This window comes from Struthio camelus, chromosome W (assembly GCF_040807025.1).
Source record: "Struthio camelus isolate bStrCam1 chromosome W, bStrCam1.hap1, whole genome shotgun sequence".
In the NCBI taxonomy this organism is placed as follows: domain Eukaryota; kingdom Metazoa; phylum Chordata; class Aves; order Struthioniformes; family Struthionidae; genus Struthio; species Struthio camelus.
Window position 1 is genome coordinate 66233684 of NC_090981.1, and position 27487 is coordinate 66261170.

At 51.7% G+C, this 27487-nt stretch overlaps 1 protein-coding gene across 20 annotated transcripts in view; it reads left to right on the forward strand.

Moving 5' to 3' along the window:
- Positions 1-27487, forward strand: part of LOC138060891 (CBP80/20-dependent translation initiation factor-like) — a 212696-nt gene that overhangs the window by 148355 nt on the left and 36854 nt on the right. The window lies entirely within an intron of this gene.

Genomic DNA, 27487 nt, shown 5'->3' on the forward strand with positions numbered 1-27487 from the left:
AGGCGAGCGGATTTCTTGTGGCAACTTCCCTATGGCATTAAGAGAGGAGACTGTGGCACTTAACAGTGGAGTGTCATTGCCAGTCTCCTCAGCTAAGGTCGGTCTCCCTTTCTGTTTCCCCACACCTCTGAACACCAGGGATATCAAATTAAGTCGCGGTCCCCAAGTAGGCTGTTGGCTGCATGGCCTGGCCGAACGGCTCGCTCCTGGTTTCTAATTGCTGGGTTCGTCTCGCGTGGCTTGCAGCTGCACCAGCTGCATTTGCAACCCAGACAGTCATAATTTGTGCATTTGCCGATCATTCTGGGTGATTTGTTTATTGGTATGCACAGCAGTGGTTGGTTGTCCTGCTCTAAAACCATCAGAGAGAGCAAAGGCAGGGAGGAGAAAAAAGCAGCGGCTCTGGTAACTAGCCCATAATAACGGTGTATGGTGGGGAAATAGGGCTGTCCTCACGTGGCAGTGGACTGCTGGGGCAGCGTATTTACTGTACTGCCACTCTCCAGGTGGGGTTTGTTTTCTGGAAAGGGTGTCTTATGCTTCAGAGACCTCTCTGCTCCCCCACTTGGCTGCCTCATTCCCTGATGGCACAGGCCACACAGTCCCTCTGGTTGTGTCTTGGAGTGGGACCCCTTCCAGAGGAGCAGCCGATGGCACGTGGCTCTCCATCGTTACTGGAGAGGAGACGTGGAGCTGGAGTTTGCGTCCTTAAGCTCAGCTTATCAGTTGTGTGTGGAGACTTATGAGATTGATGGCACCTTTATTTTTCAACTTGAAGTGATCCGTCCAAATCTGGTCAAGGTTGGTAGTGACCAAAGCTGCTAATACTGTATCAGCTTCAGTGTACCATTGGCTCGCAAGGCCATCTCAGACCCATGAAGGATGAAATAGTATGCTGGCTTGTCACGGGGCACTGGGAAAGTGATGGTAGGTCTCACTTGCTTCTCAAAGTGGAGGCTGACCCAGAACTTTTTAGGACAGTCCAGACTGATGTTGGATAGGGAAGCTATGAGGGCAGGGTGGCTCAAATCACTCAAACATTTGGACTGCCACTGCTATATCAGTACTAGTACTGAGTGGGTCAGGGTCCTCCCTGTTCCCACACTGTCCTGCACGCGACTGTGAGTCTTGTGCAGATATTGGAACACTTCGGATGACACAGGGTCCCTGGGGCTGTTGAAAACACGCAAGGCTTCGGCGAGCAGAGGACCGTTTTTTACCTCTGACTCACGTTCAGCGTCCCAGCCCTCTCCAGGTTTGGAACATCTGTTGCTCTTGCCAGAGCTCATCGCTTTGGTTGCTTGTTTCCCAAGTTGTGCCTGGATGTGTGTGCATTGTGTGGGTTGAGTCATCTTTTGGGCAAACAGCACATGGTGGTCACCGGTGCTTCTGATCCTGCTGTGGATGAAGTGTTGGAATGATATTGCTGTTTCTTCCTGCTCGCTGGATACCTTCTCTCTTGTGTTTAGAGGCTATCACTTGTTTGTAGGGATGGCAGGGAAGAAGCTCCCTTGTTCTGCCACCAACATAGACATCGTTCCCTGGGAACAATCCCTGCCTCCATTTTGTGATCCATAGTTTGATGCAGCTACCAGTCAGAGAAGGAGGGGACCTTGCCGCAGATGTCCCTAGTGTCCTGCCACTGCTGCCAACACGGCTGTGGCACTGCTAAAGGTCTCTGTCCTCCCAGAAGAATCCAGAATAGCTGCACTTGCTGGGATTATTAGGATTTTTTTTTCTTAAAAAATGGCAAATGGAAACTTGACCTTGAAACTTGACCTTAAGGAAAATGTTTCCGGCGATGGATTTTCCTGTGGAAATGAGAGGGAAGCTGGTAAGTAGCCAGTAGTCCGATAGATTTAGGTATCTACCACATTCAGGGCTCTTACGTTTGCTGTGCTAGTGATCAGTCTTTGACCTTCGGTAGGTTTTTCATCTCCCTCTGCCTCAGTTTCTGTTGGAAAGAGTTAATTCCTGTTTACATACCCCAAGCGCCGCTGAGAGGCTGAGCTAACACAGAGCCTCCGGAGATACGTAGAAAAAGATGCAGTATTAAGGGCAAAACAACGTTGGCTGTTTGCTAGATTGTTTTGCTCTCTCTGGTTCATCGTGCGCTCGGGGAGACCTCAGGGACTTGGCTGATCTCGCGTACGCCATGTCTCCGAAGAAAGGAAATTACAGCAGGGAAGGAGTTGGCCCCAGGAGCGGTGAGAAGCGTTTTGTGTGCTGCGTGTAGCCCTTAGCCGTGTCTGTCCTCTGTGCTCTGTATTATAAATGTCTGTCGTGGTAACACGGTAAACATGCAGGGGCTAACCTGCTGGGTCCGCTGTGCACGAGGAGTCTCCACTCTCGTTTCCTGGTGGTGCTAACAGATGACAGAAAATCATGAGTCCGGCAACAAAGAAATTCCCTTACTCAGCGCTTCATGTCTCGCCATCCACGGAAGGAGCGTTTTGCTTTCCCAGCGGTGGGTCAGCGAGAAGGCAGGCACATCTGATGAGCACAGTGGCTAGAGTGGCTTCTTGATGTACAGGATCATGGAGAGATGGAGTCTGAAAGAGTGGGGGAAGATTAGTCTGTCACCTGCCACAAGCTGTGTTAAACCGCAGTGGTGTTTGTTGCCTTGCATGTGTGTGTGTTCCAGTGAGGAGGTCAGATACGCAGTGTCCAAGTGAACGTCAAGGAGTTCATTTGTTAGCGCAGTGCAAGGCTTGATAAAGGGAACAGCCTGCAGCACTTGTGTGCTGTCACACGTCTAGCTCCATGGGGAGCACCTGGAGGCAGGGCTGAGGAAGGAGCCCAGGAGTCCTGATGAGCAGACCTGTTCAGACCTGCATGCCACATTCTCTCCTTGGAAGACAAGGCAGTTGTCCAGGCTTTGGAGAGTGCAGCGTTAGATATTATTCAGGACAGGCTCAACACTGGCTGGGTCCAATGGCCAATGTATTGAATGGCTTTGTTTTGCTTCTTTTAACATCTGTTGACTATGGCTAGGAAAACAAAGAGGCAGAGGCTAGCCGATACTTCTTCTTGAATCGCCTGATATTTTCTTTTGAGTCTGTGCTCTTGTTTTTGCAACTCTTGCATGTAGATAGGGTGAAGTTGAGGAGAGAAGGGGTGATGGTGAGGAGAAGACGGCTCTGTGGCTTAATGCAGTGCCATAGCAGGCACTCACTAGGCATCTTACTAGGGCTACAAGCATGGACGTGCTAGAGCAGGAGGTTGGAGAAAAACAGGGTATAGTCATAAGACAGCAGCAGGGTTTAGAAATCCCATCCAGATCTGGACTGGGCATAGGTCTGAGGAGATTAAAGTCCAAAAGCAGTGATAGCTTTCTCCGTTTTACAACCGGCAAGTGAAGGCATGGAGAGATTAAGCACTTTGGACAAGGGCACATGCGGAATCTGTAGCAGGGTGAGGTCTGAATTCAGATTCTCCCAAGTGTCAGACTAGCACCTTAACTACAGTCTCTTGCATCTTTGCCATGCATTTTCATATAAATACCGACATCCAAGGCTCTCCACAAAAATTTGCAAAGGCTGAAGTGTGGTTATGGTTGAAACTAAAAAAGGGAAGGAAACCTCTATTTCTCTGAAAGAAAGGTACCCATGAACACTCTTCAATCCTAGGCAACTGGAAGGGATTTAAAACGCTGCCTGAAATCTGCTGGAAGCAAAGTCTAGCAAGATGCAGAGTTGTGCAGGGAGCAGTCCAGGGAGGAATACTTAACTACAGGGCTGTCAGGGAGATCCAGAGTGCAGTCCTGGCCCTGCAAAGCTGATGGGAGTTTTAGTGCTGGCTAAGCTGAGAAAATGATAGTTCTGCATGTCACCTTAGGAGCACCTATACTTTGGGGTTCTCTCCGTCTCATGTAATTCAAATCTTCAACCTGCCGGCTATGCTGAAGCTGTGGTCTGACATTTGGCTGCAGAACTTCTTCTACCAGCGAGGTTAAGCTGTTCCTGTCTGCCCCAGTTGGTTCTTCCACGCTTGCGATTATGTCTTTGTCCTGATCTGACCAAGGCTTTTGTGAAGTGAATCAGACTGAGGAACTGATCCAGCTAAAAAATAACTGAGCAGAAAAAAAAGGCGGGGAGGGTTCTTCTCCCGCTGCATTAGTTGCCCTGTCTGGCTCCCATCACAGCCGCTGAAGCACATGTGCTGGCACAGGGTAGGAAGAGTGGGTTGGGGGATGTCATTTCTTAGGCCGTCAGAGCTGCTAAAACATTGCTCGCCAAATTATGCCTAAATTGCGTGACCTCATATTTGCTGCAGAGCAAGCATGCGCACAGCCCTGCTGGCATGTTCGATTGACAGCATTTTGATCTGGTCCCAAGTCTCTTGCAAAGCAGCTTGGAAGAGAGGGAGCAGGCAAGTCACCATGCTGGTCCTCCTATTTTCATTAGGTTTAAATTAAGCTGTTGCTTCCTTTTAAGGGGAAGAAAGCTATTTTTAAGGAGAAGAATGAGTCTTTGATGCAAGAAGGAATCCAGCCAAGGCATGCTGTTCTTGGCACGGGTTTTGCCCCTAAAGAGTTGGTCCTGTGCTCAGAAACTAGAAGAACACCCACTGAATTAGTCCCAGGCCTAACCTGTGACCACAGTCTATTCACACACACGGTTATAAGGACCTGAGACAAGGCAAGGTTAATCGTGATGGTTGGTGAACAGCATGATCACCATGGCAGCAAGGAGAGCACCGTTTCTGAAGCCTCTTGTGAAGCGTCCAAGCTAACGAGGGCCTTAGCTGCGGGAGCAGGAGTTTGGGCTGACTCAGTTCGTGGAGGACACAAAGCAGGTCATGGCTATATTACAGCCGTTCAAACCTTGAGAGCAGAAACAGCCTCTCTGTGAGAAGCACATCCCTTCAGGGTGGAAAGTGAAAACCAAACAGTCCCATAGATAGGTGGCTTGGACTTGGGGTTCCTGCTGTTGGACAGAAGTGCAAACTGGACAGTCCTTTGTGACGCTGGCAGACCCTTGGGGTCAGGCTTTCATAGGTGCCTGGCTTCTTCAGGTCCTGTTAGGCTAGGAAGGAAGAGAGGAGCGCTCTGCTTCAAAGCATGACACCGAGGGCCGAACTGCATAGATGAGTATTAGCCTCCCTTCTACCCAGCCGTGTGCTTCCCAGTCCCGCTTCTGCTCAGGTTCACCACCAAAATTGTCTCTCCTCTGGTCACAAGGAGTCCTGCCTTCACCTGTGGAATTCTTGAGCTTGTTTCCTTGGTCTCTGTGGTCCCATGGGAGCAAGAGCCTGGAGCAAGGCTGTTGGGGCAACTGGAGCTGGTGTCGACTGTCTCCAGGCGGGTTCTCCTGTGACCATGTGGACCCACCACAGCTCAAAGAGGAGAAGACAAGCACAGAAAGCCTTCTCCTCCTGCCAGGAGAACTGCTGCCGAGCTGACCCCAGGCAACCAGCAGAGATGGAGGGTCTCCCACCCAGCAGCAAGGTGCTGGGGAGGACAGTGACTCAGGAAGCTTCCACATGACATTTGTTGCCATGGGTGGCATCAGGAGAGGAGCAAAGAGATAGTTGATGTTTGGGTTCCCCGTGTTAGGCTTGCAAACTCCCATGAAATAATAGTAGTCTTTCCCTGGATTTTAGTGCGTGCGAGAGGGGTCACCTCCCAACAGTGTCGCCTTGCAGAGCTCAGCAGGATGGTCCCTGTCTCCTCCAAAAACAAGCACAACTCTGGAAAGGGAACTCTGTGATCCACAGAAGCTCTAGGAAGCCATCCATCTCTTTTATTTCCCATGACCACGATGGAGGGGTTATTAAGTTTAATTTTATGACTAGGCACCACACAGCCATTTGGCTAATACACTTGTCGTTTTTTACGTCTTAATATTTTTTAATGCTATGTTATTTTCTGTCTCCTAGGATTAGAGGTTTTTAAGGGTGCACTGCTGATATATAGATTGCATGACTCAGGCGGTTTGACCGCGGGTGGAACTTTGAATAAGTCAGATAATTGCCCTGGTGCAGAAACAATTTTGCGGGAAAGATAGGTTTTAAAAAATAGGTTTCCAGGGAATATCCCGGTGTCTGTACCAGAGCTGAGTGAAGACATGCATGGCAGGAGAGGAAAGCTAGGTCAGGTTTTTGTTTTCTCTAAAGACAAAATTACCAAACCAGAGTGAATTTTTCTGGTAGCTTATTTGTCATTGCAGAGTTTTATTTTACTGCTCTAGAAAACTCAGGTTAGCCGCTAAGCAGTTTTTATCGGCAGGGACAAAGAGAAGAGCGGAAGAGACCCCTGGCTTGGGGTTACAGTGAGTAACAAATCCAGTGAAACACTGAGATGTTTGTGTAGGAATAACATGTATTGATGGAAACACAGAATTCCCAACAAGGCTCAAAACTGTCTGAAATCCATTCTTCAGGAATAAACAGGACCATTGCAATGCACTTACACGCACTGGCCAAAGAAACTACCCCTGTACATTAAAATACGTCAAAAGCATCGAAGGAGAAGTGTGCACGTTTGCGTTATAATGAATCTCAACGAAGAAGAGAGCTTTGCCATGCTAGGGTGTATGCAGACAAGGCCAAAAGGCTGCTGCCCCGAGGAGCTTACTGTCTACACAGCTGGGAGGAGATTCGCACCTGGAGAGGTGCTGAAAACCATGGAGAGGTGCTGAAAGCCGCAGAGCAGACACGAGAATCGGTGTCTCTGTGTTTTATTGTGCCTGTCGTTGTCAAAGCATGTCTAGGAGCCTCTCAGCTGGTCGGTACAGCAATTGGGCTCGGGTAAATCCGTGTAATTATTTGGTCTTGGATAATGACGGTGTTTAGCAACTAGGGGAAGAGGCAAATAAGGCACAACATCAGATACTGAAAATCAATATTGCATGTAAACCAAGGTAAGCTCGCAAACTATCTGGTCCGTTTTTGCTTTTCTCATTGCCTTGGAAGTGGTGGGCTGTTGTAGCCCAGCAGACATCAGACCCAGCCTCTCTCCCAGGGTCTCTCACTGATTCACAATTTTCCCATGCAAAAGCCTTGAGTGTTCCCAGCCAGAACACAAATCTGGTGGTTACTTTTACCAAACAGCAGTTTTCTTCTGCTCATTTTATTTCAAAAGCGATTATAAAGCAGGATGAGACAGATTATAGTCATGTTCACTAGAGTCCACCTCCATCAGGGTATATACAGGCAGATAAGGCTTTGTTAGAATCGCTATGGAAAATCAGTCCCAAATTGACCAGCAAGGAGCAGAGGGGGCTCTAACCACTTGTTAGCACTGCCGGCTCTGATGCTTTGAGCATCTGTTTTTCTGTTACCCTCCTTGCACCCCTCTGCTCTCTTCTCCCATGCTAGATCACTCTTGCGCCTTGCCCAGTTTGGCTGAGTAATGTAAAGAAATTAGGTAATGCAGAATCAAAGCAAATTTGAGCAATGGACAGGAAGGCAGCGTGGAGTTATCCGAAGAGAGCACAATGGCAGTCCATCTGCATTAGAGAGGGCTCTTCCAAGTGGCTTTCTTCTCTTGTCACAGTCAGTCACCCTTTTTGCCCTGCCACTCCCCACCATCAGACCCAATAAAATCATTTCTATTGCAGAATCATTTGCAATACTGAATGGCTTCATGTTCAGCTCTTCCCAGTCACTTTTGATGGCATGTATACAGAATAAATAATATATCATTTCTCCAGAGAATCCCATAGTGCTCTTCAGAAACATGTAACAAGTCTCAGTGAGCTCTGTGCACAGGCAGGGAACATGATGCTGGTGTTGGAAAGCTGCAAGGAAATCAATTGCAGAGAGTGAATAGACCGTGCAGATAACTGATTTCATGTGCAAGAGCACAGAAAACTGCAAAGGAATTTGGTCAGCCCAAAACTGCACATCTCTTAAAAATATCTTGACATGGCAAAAGGTCACAGATCAGTACAGGTCAAAAGTACAGTGTTATCTGAAATTAAAGAATTTAATGTTTCATAGCTGATAGTAAAGTATTTTGACTTTCTCCACACACAGTTTCTTTTTCCAGCCAAAATAATTGGATGGATTCACACAAGTTTATGACATATTTTGGTCAGCCCTAAAACTGCAGTTTTTGCAACACATTCAGACTCGATAGCCCGGGCTGGAAACGAACCCATGCACAAAGTGCAAAAGACTTGTTGCAGCTGTCTTGAAGTGAAATAAGGGCATTGGCAGTATGAGGCAAAGGATGCCAGCGGAAAACGTTGCCGAGCTCCGGCCCTAACCTCTCCGCAGTCAGGCATTTGCAGATGTTTTCAGCCATTTCGGGATAATTTCCTGTTAATTAAAAACTTGAATAAAATGCTCGCTCTGGAGAGCTGGATTTGTGTCTCTCTAGCACCTTTCAGACTAATCTCCTCCCAAAACGTAAGGAGCTCTGCTAGCTGTACACTGGCAAGCTCGGGAATTACCATCCCCGGGTGTGATAAATAGGGATAAAGATGCCCTCTCCTCTGATCCGCTCATCCCCGGAGCGCTGCTGCCGGCCCCCAGCCCGGGCAGAGCCGGCCGCCGCCGCCGCTCCCCCCGGCCCCCCATATGCCGCCAGCAGATGTTGCTGTTTTGAAGGAGCGCGGTGGACTTGTTTGTCCCTTGCTCTTAGGCCGCGAGCTGCGGTCCCCAGAGTTCAGCCTGACCTGCGGCACCCAGACATGAACCAGGCTCTCGCGGAGGATCTAACAGCTTAGTGCGCTAACCCGCTGAGCCGCCCGGCCAGCGCCGGGCAAGACGTATTGATCGTGTCCCTAAACCCCAGCGGGGCTCCGGGGCGATAAAACCAAGTGCTGAACGCTTTGCCTGCAGAGCTGGAGCATCGTTCGTTGAAGAAACTTGTCTTTTTTAACCTGGCTCCTCTTATATTTGCAGCTGTTGACAAGCGCGCGCGTAGGAGGGGTGCCCACACCGGTTGCGCTCGGGGACTGCACATGTTCGCGGCTTATCTCATGAGACTTGTTGCGATCCCGAAGCGTATGCCAGCTCCATGGCACAAGAATGCCGTCGTGTCATCCCCTCCCTGCAGACACCTCCTCTAGAGAGTATCTCCCTTGGCCGACGTATACACTTTCCAACCTAATAGCCCTGGCTGGAAGCGAACCAGTGCCTAAAATGCAAAAGACTTGTCGCAGCTGTCTCCATGTGAAATATGGGGATTGACGGTATCAGGAAAACTCTGGTTTGAGTTTACCCTGCTCCATGCTTTGGGTCTGAATCCCCTCTTTGCCCTCAAACCCGCGTGATGCCAACCTGCGGGGATGCTGAAGTGAGACGTGGAGAGTGGAATAACGCGATCGACATCTGAGCAGCCTCTAGGAAATGCTGCCTTTTCTAGGCTCCGCTCGGTGGGGTTTTGGTCTCGTCCATATTCAGTTTAGTTTGGAGGGGATGCAGGCGAGTTAGATGAGTCACCCAACATCACCGGCAGAGAAGTGCTTTGATAGCTTGCCACGTGTTCACAACAAACCAGTGCAAAATGGTACCGGTTGTCTTTATTCTGCCCAGACTGCAGTTCCCAACACTCACTGTTTCCTCAGATCAACACAGAAAATGTATTTCCTGAGCGCAGAGGTCTAAAGAGGTCCTTAATACCACCACGAGCAGCACCCAGAGCGATCTTGGGCTCCCAGGAGATGGTTGCACGTGCAGTGGAGAAGCTGGGCAGGTTTTTCCTCTGAGACGGGGTATTTCTATCATCTAAAATGCACTGAGAATGCACTGAAGCATAGAGCAAAGAGCCCAGACTCACCCTCTGTTGCTTTTATTACTCTCAGGAGGTATCCTTCCGAGTTCAAATATCCTCCTCTCCTAGAAGAAACACCACTGATAAGTTTAACAGGCCAGCGAGCTGCTTTTTCCATGGAAAAGGCTCTTTTTCCTCTGCTATGGTGAATCCAGGCCAGAGGAAGCAGCTATAGCCCATTCACATTCACATTAAACATGCTGTCAAGGAGGGATTGAAGTTGTGGGCCCAGAAAGGCAGGTCCAGAGCCTGAGGTTGGTCCTAGCATGAGCCTCCAGGAGGGACATGTCTGAATTGGGCCCAGGGAGTGTTTGAAGGGAAGGGTTCACGCACAACCAGCTTGGCGTACGTACGTATGGTGTCTTTGCCCCTCTATAAATACCTGCTTGATTAATACATTGAAAGGAAGTCTCCTGCGAGAGATTTTTGCTTGTCATGGTTTTAATCATTGCCTTCTACTGCCTGTGGTGGGTTGTTGTTTTTTTTCGGGGGGGGGGGGAATGTTTTTAAGCAATGTGTCAGAAACCCTTCATGTGTAACATAAGTTGGAGTATTCCTCTGTTGAAATCTCCGTGCTCTTTATAGCAGAGATGTGTCTGCATCTGAACTATGCATAGCAAAGTATATTCTTAGAGTGGACATCACTGTGGCTGTAATTGTACACCGCTTCCCTTAGCAACCGTTCCCAACAACACATCAAACAGAAGGGTGATACCTTTTTTTTTTTTTTTTTTAAAAAAAAGGCACATCTATACACACAGACCAACACGGCCTGTTTCAGAGCTCATGCATGAATCCAGGCAGAGTCAAAATCTGGTATGTCCCTGCCTTTGGAAACACATTGGTGCCAGGGTCCCAAAGGGCTATTTCTATTACATACCCCAAAATCTTGTAAGTTGAATGACTGTTTGCACCAAAGCTGTCTCTGAGCAGGCATTTGCTGAAGAGAGGTGGATCTGGGTTTTTTAAAATGAAATATACTGGATATTTTTTAAATGGCTCCTAGCACACATCTATGGGCAAGTCATGGTGAGCAGAAGGTGCGTGGAGTGAGGAGACGGGAGGGAGCTCCTCAGCTCCGCAAGGCGGAGAGGACAGGCTGCACTGAGGACGTGTGACTAGGACCTGGGAGATGGGTGCTGCGCTTCCAACCCTGTCCCCAGGCTTTGGATCGCATTAATCCCTGCTTTGGCCTGTTGTCATTATTTACACTAGTGCCGTGGCAAAGACGTTCGGTCTTCTCCCTGTCACCCCCTGGGCTGAGTTCGGCTATTGGTCTGGTCTTCCAGCGGCTCAGCCGCAGGTGGGTGATGCCTACTGGGAAGGCTAAGGCAGCCTGAAGTGTCCTTACTCCTTTTCGTGGCACTGACTCCCAAAATTGGGGGTCCCTCACGTGGACTAGCAAGATGGGCCAGTAGACTTGGCTTCACCTTTGGCTTTCCTCTCTCTTACACCACTTTAATGATTACACACAGTGTAACTCCACTGAGAATTCTCATTTGAATCGTGGTCAATCCTGTCTTTTCTGTGCCATCATTTCCCTTCCCGTAAATTGGGAATGTGGTGGTAATTGCCCTCAGCGACATCGACGTCTGTGAGCACCTCAAGTCAAGGTGGAGCTCTGATACAAAGCCAAGAGAGGAGGGTTGAAGTCAGGATTCGAGCTTGCTTGCCCCAGTGGTGCACGGTGATTCCCACTGGACTGCACTGTCTCAGCGCAGAGGCCAGGGTTTCTTTTATGCTCATCAGGCTAATGCTTGTTCAAACATGGACTTTATTCACAGAATAGTTGTCTTACTTTAATCTCTTGATGCCCCAGAAATATTCTTTCCTCCGTTTGGTCCTGTTCCGCTCTTGTTTTAAAAAAACTTGACTCCAGTCGTGTGGCTTTTTGCCCAGGTCGCAGTAGCTGGTCCCGCTTGTATGTCAGTGGGCTCTGTTCGATTTGAAACATTCGGGATGACCGATCTGGAGGGATGCAAACCAAGCCCATAAAACAAAATCTTCTGTTACTGGTCCAGACAGAGGATAGAAGAGTAAAACTGAGATTGAAGCCCTTCTTGGGATACAAACGTTGTGGCATTAAGTACTGGAGAATTAGTCAATTCCTTTCTTTAAATCAGGGTGCAAAGAGAAGTGTGGACCGGTGCTGAGGGCTAGGATTTGGGAGGAATGAGTTGAAAACCCTCCTTTCCCACAGAGTTCCTGTTTATTTGGGCAAACAGTTTAGTCTCTCGGTGGTAGGAGCACTTCTCTGGGCCGTAGGGTTTGTAGGGATAAAGACACCGAAGATGGTAAAGTAAGTGGATACTGTGGTAAATGGGACATGTAAGTAATATTCATGGTTAATGCTGAAAGGCAGATTTTTTCCCCCCCTTAACATTATTATGATCTGGAGGGGAAGTGGTCTGGGTGTTCAGCGAGGAATGGTTTGTGGTTTGACAGAAGTGGAGACAGGAGAATCCAAGTGCAGCTCCGAAAGGGATACTGGAAAGGATCTAACCTGTAAGCAATGTCCAGCACTGGCTGCAAAACCAATAAGACATCTGCTGTTTTCAATTTAATTTAATTACAGATTGTCCAGTTCATACTCAGAAGGCACAATGGTGACGCTTATCTAGGAGAAGCCGTTGCCCAGGAGAGAGATTACTTCACTGAAAGAAACATAGCATGTAAGGAAAAAAAAATTCCAGACCCTTGGACTTGTCACAGTCCCAAGGTCCTTGGAAGAAACTGCAAGGCTAGAAATGTATCTGTCTCATGGACTACCACAGCATCCTCACGGAGGGGTTGTAAGCTTAGCTCCGTGGAGCGTTACCACTTCCTTCTCCTCAATTTATGTGTCAGCCAGACTCTGCTGGCTTGTAATTTATATTCCATAAGCCTCTGACAAGCTCTGCTTGAGGTGAGGTGGCAATTCAGGGGGGAAATCCTGCTTAGCTCTAGCAGACCCACACTGGTCCCCACGGCTTTTCCCGTGTGGGGCTCCGGAGAGCAGGGATGTCTCACTGGGAATATCGGAGATTGAGGGCTTTGCAGATGGGATTTCTTTTCTTTACACCTAAGGGATTGGAAGGCAATTCTAAATTCACGTGTACTGTATACATAGTATATATGTATGTTTGTATTTATCTACAGATACACGCACACACAACTTTTGTGCACGTTGTACAGACAGTCGCAGTAGGCTGAATGTCCATCATGCCTTCACCGTGCTGGCCCCGGTGCCACCAATAGCTCCTGTGACATTAGCCATGGCAGAGAGAGCCCGAATCTGGGCACTAGGTTTGGAGGAGAAAGCAGATGGCTCGGAGGAGCATCCTGACCTGTGCCCATCCTTCCCCATTTAAAAAGTGGGAAAGAGAAGAGCGGGAAGGAAGCATGTTCCATCTTGCTTGCCCCAAACTGCCGGGCCTGATGGTTGGTACCGCTGACTGCGCCTTTGAAGATGCGTTGCGATTCTGTAACAGGGTGTTTATTATATTTTGCATAGTCGCCGGGGGCCAAACGTAACCTATCCAAGTGTCTGCAGCCACCCGAATTCCAGCGGGGAGGAATGCGAGCCGGGAAAGCGGTCCTGGCCGCCTGCCGGGGCCGGCAGGTGAAGAGCAGAGTTTCACATCAATTAACGATGGATAGCTGGGAACGTGCCACTGTGCCCCGCTGGTCTGGCCACGCCGTAGGCTTTGCGTATCTACCGACAGCACTAACACTCGATCGGCTTTGCCGCTACGGGAGCTGCTCTCAGCCAGGTCCCACGCAGATGAGGGAGTCATTGGAGAGCCCCGGATTAAATGTCAAGCTGCGTGTTTGAAACTTTCTGATTTCTCGGCGCAGCAACGGCCCCGCTTGGCCGTATGAGCCGCGGGGCTGATTTGCGGAGCCTTCTCATCACGCAGGCGGGGAGGAGAGAGCGCGGCGTAGATCGATTCCTGGGCGAGAGCATCCAAACCGTGCGAAGGGGCCGGGAGACTCGGCATAGCACTGGCGAGCTGGGAGCGGAGAGAGGGCACGTAGCTGCCGGGCTGCTGATGGGAACGCCGGTGGGGTCTGGCAGGGGCAGCCTGCTGCGTGCCCGGCACACCGGCAGCCCACGAGGTCATCTTTGGACTCGCTGGGCCTCAGGTAGTGCCATCGAGATGCTCTGGCTTGGTGGTGGCCCAAGACCAGGCTCCTTGGCTCACTGAGGAGGTGGAGAGCAACCAGAGGTGGCCTTAGGGCCTGGCTGCAGACGTATCCGGGGGACGTCATAGGTGACGCTGGGGGCGGTTGGAGTCGGTCCGATCCGGCCACGATTGCTGCCTCGCCACAGAGACGCTTCGTTTCAATGAGCGGGGCGTCATGCGTTCGACTGCTCGGCAGGAGTAAGTTGCCAAAAACAAAACCAAAAACCTTAGGGGTCCAAAGAATGCCGTATCTGACTTGACTTCAATGTGCTGGTAAGAGTAGATATGGCAGGGCTCAGGCAGCTCGTTAGAAAATAATCGGCCTCTCTTTTACTCCGTGAATACCGTGTGCATGGTTTCTTCCAGCTCCTTTTCATCCTGGAGAATCCCACGGCCCAGGGCACGGCCGGGAAAAGCGGGCAGGAGCCTGGGCCCTGCTGCGCTGCGCGGTTAGCCAAAGTTACGTCAGGTGCCGTCATCTCCGGCGACCTGTCTAAAAGGTAGGGAGGTCCCTCTCTTTCCTCTCTGGGCAGCCGAGGGGGCGGTCTGGCCACCGTGGCCGGGGAGCTGATGTGCCTCAAAGTGTGCTTCACTTTTGTTTTTGTTGGTGGGAAGAGCAGAGGCCCGCGCAGCTGAGACAGGCGGAAAGAGGCAGCGCCGCAGCGTCCCAAACCCGGCCGCTCCGGCTCTCGTCTCCTCCTTCCTTGTGGGAAAGCTCAGCCTAATTCGGACGAGAGGAGTCGGGCCGTGGACGGAGGGATGCTGCGGAAGAGCCCTCCGCCGGGCTCTAGGTGGAGACTGCGGGCTGCGCGCAGCCTGCCTGCGCCCGCGCCGTCGCGGCCGGCCCGGCGGCTCCGCGTCTGCCCGGAGAGGGGCCGGCGGGCCGCTACGGCTACCTGCAGCTATTCCCCAGCTTATCGCTTTCGGTGAGGCCGTCCGGGGCGGCTCGGGGCTGCTCGGAGTGGTGTCTCCCCATCTGGCTGGGATTTAGCGAGTGGAGGCAGCAAAAAAACATCTCCCATGCCGTTTCCTCCTTCCCTTTCCTGAAGGGTAAAGAAGAAGTTGCTCAGGATCTCGCTGCATGCGTTACGCACGGACGGTTGCTCGGCTGTAGAGACGCCTCAGACCAGACTGGACGGCGTTTTAAAACGTTGGCATCTCTTTTGCCGGATCCGTTTAGTCTCGAAATCCTCCCGCAGGACGAGGGAGCGCGTTCCCGCCAGCTCAGGGACTCAGCCAGTCTAATGCATCAGTCTGTCAGGCCATCTGCTGCCGAGCCCGCCGGCTTAAATCCGGGTCAGTCTGCTGGAAGCGCTCAGGGTTGAGAGGTTTTACTGAGGCTGACGGCTGCAGGGTCGGGAAATCCCTGCTCCTGGCACCGGCAGGCTAACGCCGGAGAGAGCCGCCCTCCTCTCCCCTGAGCGCGTCCCCTTTGCACCGCTCGGGGACGCGCGGGATAATTTTTTTGCACGGCTCCTCGCGGCCTGGCCGTGGGCGCAGGTGAACCGCGTGCTCCCCGGCCGCGCCGGCTTGCTCCCAAGGGCTTCGTTTTGTTCGCGGGCCGCAGGGACCCGGCCGCCCCGCCTGTGCCCTTGGCGCCGCTGCCCCTCCTTTAATTGCTTGCAAATGCGCCGCTCTCCCCGTGCCTGGGAAAAGCGGTTGCGATGGGCTGCGGAGAGCGGGGCCTCTTTTGGCCGGAGGCGGCGGATGACATGCTTATCTGCAAAAATCCCCGGCGGGCCGGGTGAGCGTTTTCGGTGGCGCCGTCGCCGCGCGCGCGTCGCGAGGAGCCGCAAACGCGGCGATTGCAAGCTCGGGAAATTCCTCGGAGCAGCCGGCGCGGAGCCGGAGCCGGAGCCAGCTGCCGGCGTAAGGTGTCTCCCCACCTGCGACCGGCACCGGGCTTCCAGCAAACCCCCGGGGCGAGGGAGCGAACTTCGAAGCAGACAGGCTTGCGCCGAGCGAGGTCAAATGTCTGGCTCAGCCTAGACGGCCTGTTGGGACGGGGCGGTCGAGGCACGCCAGCTCCCGCGGCCAAGCGAGCTCGGCGGCCCGGCCCGGCCCCTCTCACCCCGTTGCATCCAAGCTCCCGCTCGCAGCTGGCTTGCGCGAGCGGACCCGAGAAAGCCGTCCGCAGCGAGGGCTGCCTGCACCTCCGGGGCAAACCACCCCCCGAAACCCTCGAGCTGCAGCACCGCTAAATCACTGCAAGTCAATCTGCCCCCGGGAGAAGGTGCCCTCACGCTATCCCTTCCTCCTACCAGCCCAATACGTTTTTCTCCCTTTTTCTGCTTGTTTTCAGCCAGAGCGGTGCCCGGACCCGGTGCACCTCGCAGCCGCGCAGACACCCGTGCTGGCGGACGGGGGAGCAAGGATGGCGCGGGGAGGAGAGGAGCTGGGAACTGCCTGTTTTGGCACCGGCGTTAGCACGGTTGTCGAACGACCGCCCCGGCTGGTTTGCCCTCACGGCCCTCCCGAGGGATGAGCCGTCCTTTTCGTAAGGAAACGATGAGCCCGGGGAAGGTCTGGGGAGAGCAGGCGCCTTGGACGTCGCCAAGGCCCTCGTGAACCGAGGACGGAGAGCGCACACCGGTGCTAACGTCAGCCCAGCCGCCGGGCTGGGACAGAAGGATGCTGGAGAGGGCGGTTCGCTTCTGGGAACGCGGTGAAATGGGATGTTTTGTGCCTGGTCCACACCTGGCTTGACTGAGCGGTTTATTTCGGTGCTCGCCGGTACGCAGATAGACGAGTAACCCGTTTGCCAGCCGCTATAACACGACTCCCAGCTTCGCCCAGGTGGAGGGCCCCATCTTCCACGTCGCATCGCGCTGCACCCAGCTCGCGGGAATTTCTGTTCCCGGAGAGATTTGGGGCTTTTTCTCAGCGCTGACAAGGGTTGCTGTGGTGGGAGGGGGCTCGCCGACCCCAACCCCCGGTGCCCTGGAATCGCTGTCCCAAAATAAGGCCCTGGGGAAGAGGTGGCAGAGGCAGCAGTAGGCACCCCCGCGGCGCTGCAGCAGGCACCTTTCGCGACGGCAGCGACGCAGCGCGCTGGGCTATTTACAGCCGGGGAACATACCGGGCAGTTCACGAACCCTTCTCCTTGCAAACGGTACCCGGCGCCGCCAGCCGAGCGCTCGGCCGCCCCGGGGCCACGCCGAGCCTGGGGGACAAGCCTAGAGGCAAGGTGAACGCAGGCGGGAGATGCTGGAGGTTTTGGCCGATGCCCGGAGCGGACGGCATCCCTGGGGCGTACGCTCGGCCGCAAGAGGGGAGTTTTCTCGGGGCTGCTTTTGCCTCCATTTTATAACCCGCAATGAGTCCGTTTCCCCAAAACGGGATGACGTGCCGGATGGGGCATTAGAGCAGAGGGAAGCGCTGAGCGCCGCAGGAGACTTTGACCCCGCCAGCGGCATCTGCGGAGGGAAGGGCCCCTTCCTCGCCCCGCTGTCACGACAGCTGTTTCTGCTTTCCTCCCCGGCTGGCGACTCCGTTCCCTTTCCGGGAAGGTTTGACGGGTCGGCTGGCGAGCGGGGTGCCGTGGGGACCCGCGGGGCCTCGCAGCCCTCTAGGTGGTGCTTGCGGCGCAGGGATGCCCGCGGGCCGGCCAGCCTCGCAGGGCCTCGCATGCACGCAGCGCATATAATTCTGCCCCGGCGCATCTTTTTCTACCCTCGGCATTTAAACGAACGCTTGCAAAATCACGGCACGGAGCGACTCTGATAGGAAGAGTCCCAGGAAGGGTGTTGGAGGGAAGGCTCCAGGTGAGGAACGGGATACAACAGAAGCGTTTCGTTTATCCGTGCCCCGCTTGGCCGGCAAACCGGGCCTGATAACGGCGGGACGTGCGGCATCCGAGTCCCGAGGACCCGGGAGATTCCAGAGGGAGCAGAGGAAAGCAGAGCGTGGCTTGATAACGCCGCCGCAGCGGGACACATCCTGCGGTTTAATCAATGGGTGCAGCACGCTGCCGTTAATGGGATCGCCTCCGCGCTCTTCCCCTGCGCCGACGGTCTGAAATCGGGGTAATTAGATTTGCATGTGCTTCCTTTTCCCCTCCCAGTGATCAGTCGCTCCACTTCTATTTCTCTTTTATTATTCCTGCTATGCATATTATTTTTTGTAATTCAGAGGAGGTGGGAGGAGTGTTTGGAAACATGCTCTCTGGCAGCACTGGCAACCCCAACAGAGCTATATCGCCGCTAGTACCAGAGAACCAGGAAGCGAAACTGCATGTAGAGAGAGCAAAACCGCGTGGAGCGGCTGGCTTCCCGGTCCCAGCAGACGCCGTGCGCAGAGTAAGGAAAAGGTGTCAGACTTGAAAAGCAAAACGTTTTAATTTTTGCTGTGCTCAAAATAAGGTGTGCATATTCCAATGACTGCTGTCTAGTAATCTTATAAAAAGGTCACGATCACACTCTTGTCGCTCGACCAAAATGCTATTTGTAGCACCGATATACATTACAAAATATGCCCTCGTGCTTGCGAGAGGGTCCCTTTAAAGCCAGAGAGCCTGGAGGGGGCGAGGATTTTTGCAGGTTAACGTTGTTCTCTGCCGCCCTGCAGCTTTTTGCCCAGCCTCTTTGCTCTAAGCTCAGCTTTTCCACTGTGGACGGGCAGCTTTGCAGGCGGCAAAGTGCATGTAGAGTGTGTTCTGCACCTAGACCCTTCAGGGGCTGAGCAGGCAAGATTAATGATCTTCTACATCCTTTAAAAATAAATTAGCCAAATAAAACATTTGCTATAGTAGAAACTCTCGGGCTTTGTAGGATTTGTAAATATTTGCCCCGGGAAAGATTTTGCTGAGATCTTTTGTGTAAACAGAGCGGGAGAGGAGCAGTTTTTAGCAGACGGGTGCTTCACCTCCAGGCTTTTGGGTATCGCCTGTCCCCCGCTCCCGCAGCGCTCTGAGCTGCCTTTCGAGCAGCACCCATGCGTTGGTGCCCATCAAGTGGCCGGATGCTCGGCCACGGCGTTGGGAAAGGAGAGGTGAAAAGCAGGCGGAGCAGAGAAGAGGCTTGCCAGCCGCCTTGCTTCCCCGCATGTTTGCTCAGCGACGTTCGAGCGCTGGGCCAGAGCCACCACCTCCCTGCAGACTAAACAGTTGCACTGTTTTCTGCCCTGACCAAAAGAATAAAGAAAACGGTCCCCGTGCGAAACTTGTCATGAACTCTGGGTGCCAGGAGTGTCTCTGGCTGGGAGTTTAACTCTATCCCCTCCAGTCCTCTCCCTCGCCCCTGTCTCCTTCGGGGGAAAATCCATCCTCGGACAAACGTGGCAAGCTGGCCACAGGCGTCCAGGTCCCGCGTTGCGGTGCACCAGGTAAGTTCTCAACGTGGTCATGGATTCCAGCCTGCCAGGTGAAGCCATGTGTGAGGGAAAGTGCACCGAACTGGAGACACAGTTGAGGAACAGCCTTCAAACAGGTTTTCAGGACCCGTTTCTGGATTTGTGAGCAACAGAGTCAATAGGAGCATAACCTGCACGTGCTTCTCACGGACACCTACACTCACCGCCTTTGGGAATCTGGACTAAAGACTGGCCAGCTGATCACTGGCCAGACCTGCTTAGGGAGGTCTACGGAAACAGTTTCTGAGTTGATCACTGCAAAACAGTGAAGCCGCAAGGGTAATTAATTCAGGTTTCTGCTACGTGCATGAGGTGGAAAATCCTAAAAGGTGTAACGTAAGCTGTGGGATTCCCCTTCCCTGGCACCCTAGGCTGCCATTCACCTGCCAGAAGCAGACAGGTCTGTGCTTTCCCATCCTCCTCATTTTCTCGCATCTCTGTTTCACTGCTGAAACCTGGGAGCCTTTTGTGGTTTCTCTTAAAGGATCATTTTAGCATCCTGCAGCTTGCAGGGAAATGTCCTTTCGGGAACCGGTAGCACTTCCTGAGCCCATAGGAGAAGCTTCCAAACCGTTCCCAGCTAAAGCAACCCTGTGAGATGTTACTCCGCATGGAAGGGGCACGGGATGGTTTCTCTGCTCCCCTTCCCTACATCAGCGCTTTCCAGAGCTGCGGATGCTTCATCCTCCTTGACGAACTCACCTGTGGATACCATCGGGCTCACGTTGTGTCCACCTCCAGCTGGACCCCTTGGTGGGCTGCGTGGGTCAGACCTCAGATGGGTTGCCAGCCCCGGCGGGGATCGAGGTGCTCATTTCCATTGCGGGATGAGGCTTCTCCAAAGGGAAGGCATGAAGGAAGCAGAGCTTTGCCCTGCTGCCCCGATCAGGCATCGCGGCAGCTCGTGGCAGCTCCTCTTCACTGCCAGCTCGTCCTCGCTGTCTGCCCCACTGAGCTGAAGAAGGAGGAGCGAGAAGGCGAAACCACCCATGGCTCCGTAGTTATAGGTTTCCCCAGCTCTGCGCCCACCATCCATCCCCAAAGGGGTGGCTCAGAGGACCCAGAGCGGGCTGGAGCCCCAGGTTCAGCTCGGGAGTCTGTGCTTGCCGGGAGGATGAGACGGATGCTGTCTGGCCATCCCACTCGCTGCCAAGGCTGGGGAAGAGGGACTGCAACACGCAGGCTTTTGATGCGTGTAACCTCCCCAGGTACCGCTCGACCTCAGTCCAGCGTGGCAGCTTGAGGGGCTGAATCGCGACTTCTGCGTCTCGATGCAAGCAGGGTAGAGATCACAGTTGTGACAAACGAATTTGTTAGGAACGAAGCAGGCAGAATGAAAGCATCTTTGCGGGGAGAGCCTCGCAACACGGGTCGCCAGCTCACCGCGGAAAGCGCCGTTTTCGCTGCAAAAATGCCTCCCAGGCTTGGCGTAAGTAAGTCAGGAGCACTCGCACAGAAAAAACTCCCGGGGGCAAACTCGGCCCGCGGTGCCTTAAAGAAATAGCAGAGCCGCGGGGGCTGGAGCTGCTACCGCCCACCCGCACCTGCCCCCTCGTCAGCTTTCGTTCCCCTTATATCTCCCTTTGCAAACTTGGCCGGTCCCCATAGACTCCTTGGCACCTCCGCCTTATAAAGAGGACACGTTGCATGCGTGCAGCTTAAAATAAGAATGCAGCCTGCTGGCAAAGCCCAGCTGGTTCCCGGCGTTCCCTGCTCGCCTGCGAGACCGGGCACCTCCGATTGCACGGGGGAGCGCCGCAAAACCCAGGCGGCTGCCAGCCCCACGCTGTCCGACGGGAGGCGTTTGCACACAGGATCCGTCCATCGGCTGCTGCCGGGGTGGCTGCTGGCCCCATCGCTGCCCCGCGCCGGGTGTCGCGCCTAGGACTCGGGATTTCTCAGCCACCCGATTGCCCTCAATCCGAAAATCTTTTATTTTTTTTTTCCCCCTCCTCGAATAAATGATGCTAGCTTCTGTTCTCTGAGGATGAACCGATCTGGCTAGTTTCGTCGCGTGGTGTGCTGCTGCCAAGGCGTAATAGGGAACGCGCTACACTGTCGAGAAGGGCCGAGCAGGAGGTGCAGGTCAGCTGGCGAGATACACTGGGGAAAATAAACCCTGAGGAGCCGAGCATGCTCCGGGGAGCCGCGGGAAGGGCTGAGCGTGCATGCCGCGAGAGGGCAAGGAACGGCGTCTCCGGCGGGTGAACCCGTCCGGCACCAGCGCTGCTGCAGAAAGAGCCCTGGCTTTTCCTGGCTGCAGGGAAGGGCTCAAAAACGGATCATCAAAGTGTCTGCACCCAAACACAAATTCAAAGCAATCCCTATGTGTTGGCATGGGAGGCCGTCGTCAAAATGCCCTAGTTTGAAGCTGATCTCATGCTTTTGGGAACTTGGCCCCGGGGTTGCGTCTCTGCTGGAGCGTGTGGTTCGTGGGGCTGGGGGAAGCAATGTGATGCAGGTGGACAGTGGGAGGAATCGGGGAATCCAGGTCCGCAGGAATGAAGGGATGTCGCCTCCCCATCTGTCACTTCAGTGTCTCCCAGCATGCAGAAGGTAACCAGGGGGTTTCCCAAAAACACTTGCAAATTGTCCCAAAAAAGGACACTTTGCAGCACCAGGTGCTAGATTCATGTAATAAGGGTGCTCTTCCCTTCCCTCTTTTCGGGGGGCAGCAGGCTAACTTTTCCTGCTGCCTCACATACTTGTCTTATACACCTTTTGAGATGTTCGGCTACTCTCGTTAGGCACAAAGCCACATTGACCAGGGTTTTGGAGAGGGAAAATATGTTTAATGGGGACTTTGCAGAATGCAAGTCTAGAGGCTGCTGTGATTTCCATGTTCTTACAAGCCTTGCACCGCAAAATAGGTCACAGCTAACCTGATTGCCCATAAAAATAATACTTATAGGAAAGAGAGCAGGAAATTCATACACATTTGTGTTTCTCGGCATTTCCGGGACTTTCCTTAGAAAGATCAGCTATGCTAATCATATCTCACCTTCATAATAACGTTTCTCATGCCAAAGTGTTCTTTGAGTACTTGTGCCTGTAGCTGCGAAGCAGCTATCTCTGGGGTGGAATAGAGCCACTGTTTTTTTTTTTTTTATTATTCCTGGTAATATTTAAGTTCAAAAGCAGAGAAGGAATGAACTGGCATTGTGAGGAGATTTTAAGTAAATCAGACAGAATCAATATTAGTCGTCGTGATTCTAACAAGCAGCCAGATGCCCAGTGACGCCGGCTGTTTCTCTCAGCTGAAGGCAATGATGGTGAAAGCAGGTGGCCGCTGGAGATGATCCTGCTCATTGACAAAGACTATAAAGTCCTGAGTATCTTTGCTTGTGGTTAGCACTTTGCTGTGAAGCTGGGGTACTCTTCCTCCCTGCTTCAGCTTTTTTCTGTCCCTGTTTCTCTGGTGTTTTCTCTGTTGGTCTCCCTTCCTTGCTTTGGGGTTGTTTTTCTTTGGTCCTGCGTGGGCATACCAACCTTTTTCATTTAACCCTTGGCTACTGCTGCCCTGTTCCCTCTGGCCTTGATGTGTGCTTCCTTGCCCTCTCTGCACCAGGCATGCATGCTGCAGTACCTTGGTGATGCTCTGCCTCCTTCTGTGTCCCTGAGCTTGCTTTCACCCTTTGAGGCTCTCTGCACTCCAAGGCCCTTGGTGGCTCCCGTCTCCCTGCCAGATACTCTCTGCAGGGACCTAGAGATTAGCTTTGGCTCTCAGGGACACCAGCCTAATGTCTTCCACATGTTATGTTCTCTAAGGGATGTTTGTGGTCTGCTCTGTGCTTGGGTGGGTCTTATGCAGATCCCATGAGTGGTAAAGAAGGTGACTGGTTTGGATGCAAATGTGCTCTAGCCACTGCCTTTTGTTGGTTCCCTATATCCATGTGTCCCTGTTTGTGTCCCCTCTGTGCTCTGACTGTGAGGTCTGGTTGAGGGAGGTGCTGTCTCTTCACTATGTCTGTGTATAGAGCCTGTGTCCTGCTTTGTAAAACACGTACCCATGGGAGAAAGAGCTTTAAGGGATGGTGATAAATAGTTGTTATCCAGCTAAGATAAAGGCTAACACCCTCGCATATCTCTGTGAAGCCAGTGTTAACCCAGAAAGTGCTTGGAAGGAAGGCTGACAGTGAAAACTGAGTAACAAGAAAGACAGCTCTGTCACCTAGGTACCAAGTTGTGTTGGAGGAAGCATTGGTAAATAGCCCTCTGATGCAATCTGAGAGCATCAAAAGTGTCCCTCTCTCTTCTGTAACTAACCATCTATTTCCAGAGTGTCTGTGCTGTGCCTATTACCCTACCCTACCTGAAAAGTATTTGAAGAAATACTCCTGTGATCATTTGGTAAATGCCTATAACTTAGTAGTGATGATACTATATTCTGGTCAAAATGAGTTTTTCTGCCAGTGTGCAACTGGGCTGTAAACTCTGCTCATCTTTGGGACACATTGTCACCTTCAGACGTAACCACATCTGAACTCTCCTCTTCTCCCAGTAAGAGAGAAAATGAAAGAGGCAATAGGAGATGGTGTATTTTACTTTGGATTGCCCATGCTCTGCTTACTGTGCTGACCACACCTCTAGTCAAAAGGGTCGTGAAAGCAGGTTTTTATACCAGAACAACTGCTAAATGGTGTTTGCTGTTCTTGCTGTCCAGACTATGCTGCTTCATCCTCTTGATCATCTCAGAGCACCCACTGAGACAGTGCTCCAACATCTCTAGCAACTACTAGATTAACAGCAATGCTTTTATATTTGCAAATCCATTATTCTCTTCCTGCTCAGGTGTTGTAAAACTTGACTGAATTAATAATTAACTGCTTGTGTGTGTGCGCAGCTCCCAAGGACCTCAGAGGCATTGCAGACTCAAGCCTTCAGACACCCACATCAGGTGGGTGATTGCTGTTGATCCCCAAATTTAGAGCCAGATGGAGAGGGTCACAGAGAAATCGGAGCTGATGAGGTACCCTGGTGGTGTGTTTCCAGATATGTGAAGTACCGGCAGCTGCTGTTGGCTCCAGTCTGCATGTCTGTGATAATCAGCTACCTCAGAGGAGGTGCCCCAAAAACTGAAGATTTAAAATGCGTGGGTTGCCCTGGTCCTAGGGAGTTTATGCAGCGTTTCCTAGCAAATCTTTGAGAGAGCCAGGAATCTTCTGACCTTAATTTCCCCTTCCTGCCTAAATCCTTTTGTGAGGAAGTACTAGTTCCTTGGTAAGAACAGGCAACACCAATATTTCCTTCTTGTAGGTTGCTTCTGTCTGACAACTGTATGATCTTTGAGTTGTTCTTGTTGAATAGATCAGCAGCTTTTATTGCAACAGGTTGTATTTCTTTTGGTTGTCAGCTGATGGTGGTAGCTACCTCTGTGATGGTGGTTGCTGGTGAGGGCCTGTACCCAGACCTTCAGTGTAGTGTGCTTTGGAGACCTCTGATAAATGACTGGGAAGAGCTTGGTGCGAAAAGCACAGCAGATTCGGAGAGCTGTGAGGATGATGAAATAAGGTCCACCTTAAAGGCAACTGATTGGATTGGCTGCTATTGCCAAAGTGGTCAAAACATGCTGAGAAGAGGCCAGTGTATGCTCGTATGTGTTGATGCGGCTTAGAGGAAATAGAGTGATGAAAACGTGCGGGAGTGAAATGCCTTGCGGCTTGGTGAAGCCCAGACCTTTGCAAGGCTGTGTACAGAATGTCATCTGTAATTTAAAAGGTTTATCTTTTAAATGTCAATAGCTCCTTTGTTGGAGTAATAATTATGATTTGCATGTCTCAGTCACACACCCCAAAGCACTTTGCAAAAGAGGATGAGTAAATTGTTCCTATTTGCCAGCTGGGAAGTCAGAGTGTAGAGGTGATATGAGTCCGTGCAAAGCTGAAAATAAATCTCAGCTTCCCAGAGCTGTCCTCAGTCTCTCATACTAGTATTGCCTAGTCCTGCTCTCTCTGCTTGGAAGCTGTTAGCTCCCCTGGTCGCTTATTCGAAGCAGTTTTGTTATCATCTTACTCTGCTCTTTTGTTTTGTTGAAGTAGCATGAGAAGGGATAGTGTGGTGGAGTCCAGAGCCTGGGGTTTCAATATGACTCTTTTGAGACAGTTGTAGCCCCTGCCAGACTAAGGATAGCAAATCCATCCACTGTTGCAAGAGCTACAGCTGGGTCTGCCAATAAACTATTCCAGTCTCAGCTTCTCTCTTGCTGACTAACTCAAAGTGGGGAGCTGAGGGGGTCTGTTCTTCCCAGGCAGGCTACAGCCACCTCCTACGGAGAGGTGATCACTAGGGGGAACATGGTGTGCTATCCTCAGGTTACCTGATCACTGCAGGGAATATGGTGGTCCTCCCACAGAGTACAAGGTGGGGTATGAACAGAGATTCGGGCAAAAAGCCTGGTTTTCCTTGGAGGAGAAGGCCCCTTCTTGGAGCCAGAGACCCATGGAAGAACAGCTGGTTCCACCTGATGAACCTTCCTGCTCTTAAACAAAATGACATCATGACCCTTGCCATGTCTGATTTCACAATCTGTGAGGGCAGACAGTGAAGGGTGGGGAGGCTGTCAGCACAGTCCTTAGCCATCTAAATAAGTGGCACCTCCCTCCTCTTCCTCTCCTGCTTGTAGGTGTGTGAAAGTTTTGAGGGATATTTCAAAGAAACAAGAAACCTAAGGGCTTTATCGCTCCTTAGTGTCATGTCCTGTGTTATCCAGAAGACTAGTACAGCAAAAGAGCTTTTATTTTTGTGTATATGGAAGGTGGTGTTTCTGTGGAAGCTGTCAACTTGGTATTAGCTCTGCGTTGAAGAGACTGTGAGACCCAGGCAGGTGATAGTCCTGATGGGACTGCTACATGCAGTTACCTCCAAAATCTTCTTTTGTGAAGTCTCCAACCTTGGAGATGCTCAAAAGCCAACTGATATGGTCCTGGGCAACCTGCTTGAGTATGGGTTTGGACCAGATGATCTCCAGAGGTGGCTGCCACCCCCAACTGTTCGGTGTTTTCAACCGGAAACCCTGACAGTTCATCTGTTGCTGTTGGCCACAAATCAACATGAAGATGGGCACAGTTAGGTGGGCAGTGATTCGTTTTGGCTTGAGAATGAGCAAACCCTGTGAATGAGACAGGATTTAAAAAGCATCCCTTTCATGGCAAGGGCACTTCCAGTGTGAGGGCATCATATGCCTTGACTTCTGTCAAGAGGGTAGATCTTGCCCCAGAAGATGCTGTGAGCTTTCAATATGCCATATTACCAGGATCTGTCACTGAGCTCTGCAGGTCATGGGTTTTGGGTCATAACCCAAGGCCAGCAGTATTCAACCACCTTGGTCTGCTTTGAGTCCATCCTTGGTCTCCCAGGATGTCCATGGCATACTGGGCAGCAGCATGTAGCATTTTTTGACCTTCAGGGGGGCTGCAAGGAGTGACAGGCCTGCCTTGAGGCTGGAGCTGATGTGATCTGATAGATAGATGATAACAGGGCTAATTAAGGCCCTGCCCAAGTATAAGCCATTGCTCAAAGACACTTGATCAATCCCATCTGCTGTCACAGGTCTCAAGCACCTCCTGAACATCATCTGCAAATTGGTGGTTGTGAAGCTACTTGTCTAACTGATTACATTGACTGCAAAGCAAGGCTATGCTCCAGAAGCCAATCCAAGCTGGGATCGAAGTGCTCATATTTAAATAACCCACGTTCTAGGGAATAAGAGTGATATTAAATATACGAAGTGGCAGTTATCATAGTTGTTTCTGGGAGGATTTTGTGGGGGAGCAGCCTGAGGGTGTTTTCAGGAGCAGATGCTCTGCAAAGCCTGTCTGTAAGCATAATAGGGAGGAAAGAAGAGCAACATAGGTCTGGTGCTGTCCCAGCTGGTACCAGGCAGCTCTCTCCTAAGCTGTTTTTATATATATCACAGGCCCTTTCCAAAGAGCCATGTAAGGCTCCAACCTTTTGTAGCACTTGCCAGTAAGATCAAGGAATTAGCACAGCCTCTCTCAGCTTTTTATGTAGTGCCCATCTCTGCTGTCTAAGCATTATATATATGTTTTGCACAGTATTTCTGACTCGATGTTTTCTGCCTCCTTGACAATGAGTAAACAGCAGAGCTTCCAGAAGAAGAGCCTTGTGTTTACAGAGCAACAAGCTCAGATGTGTAATTTTTTTCTCCATCAGAAGGTGGTGATGCTTAAATTAGCCTAATTTTTATCCCATTGTAGACTTTTGCCCTCTAACTTGCTGCTGACACTGT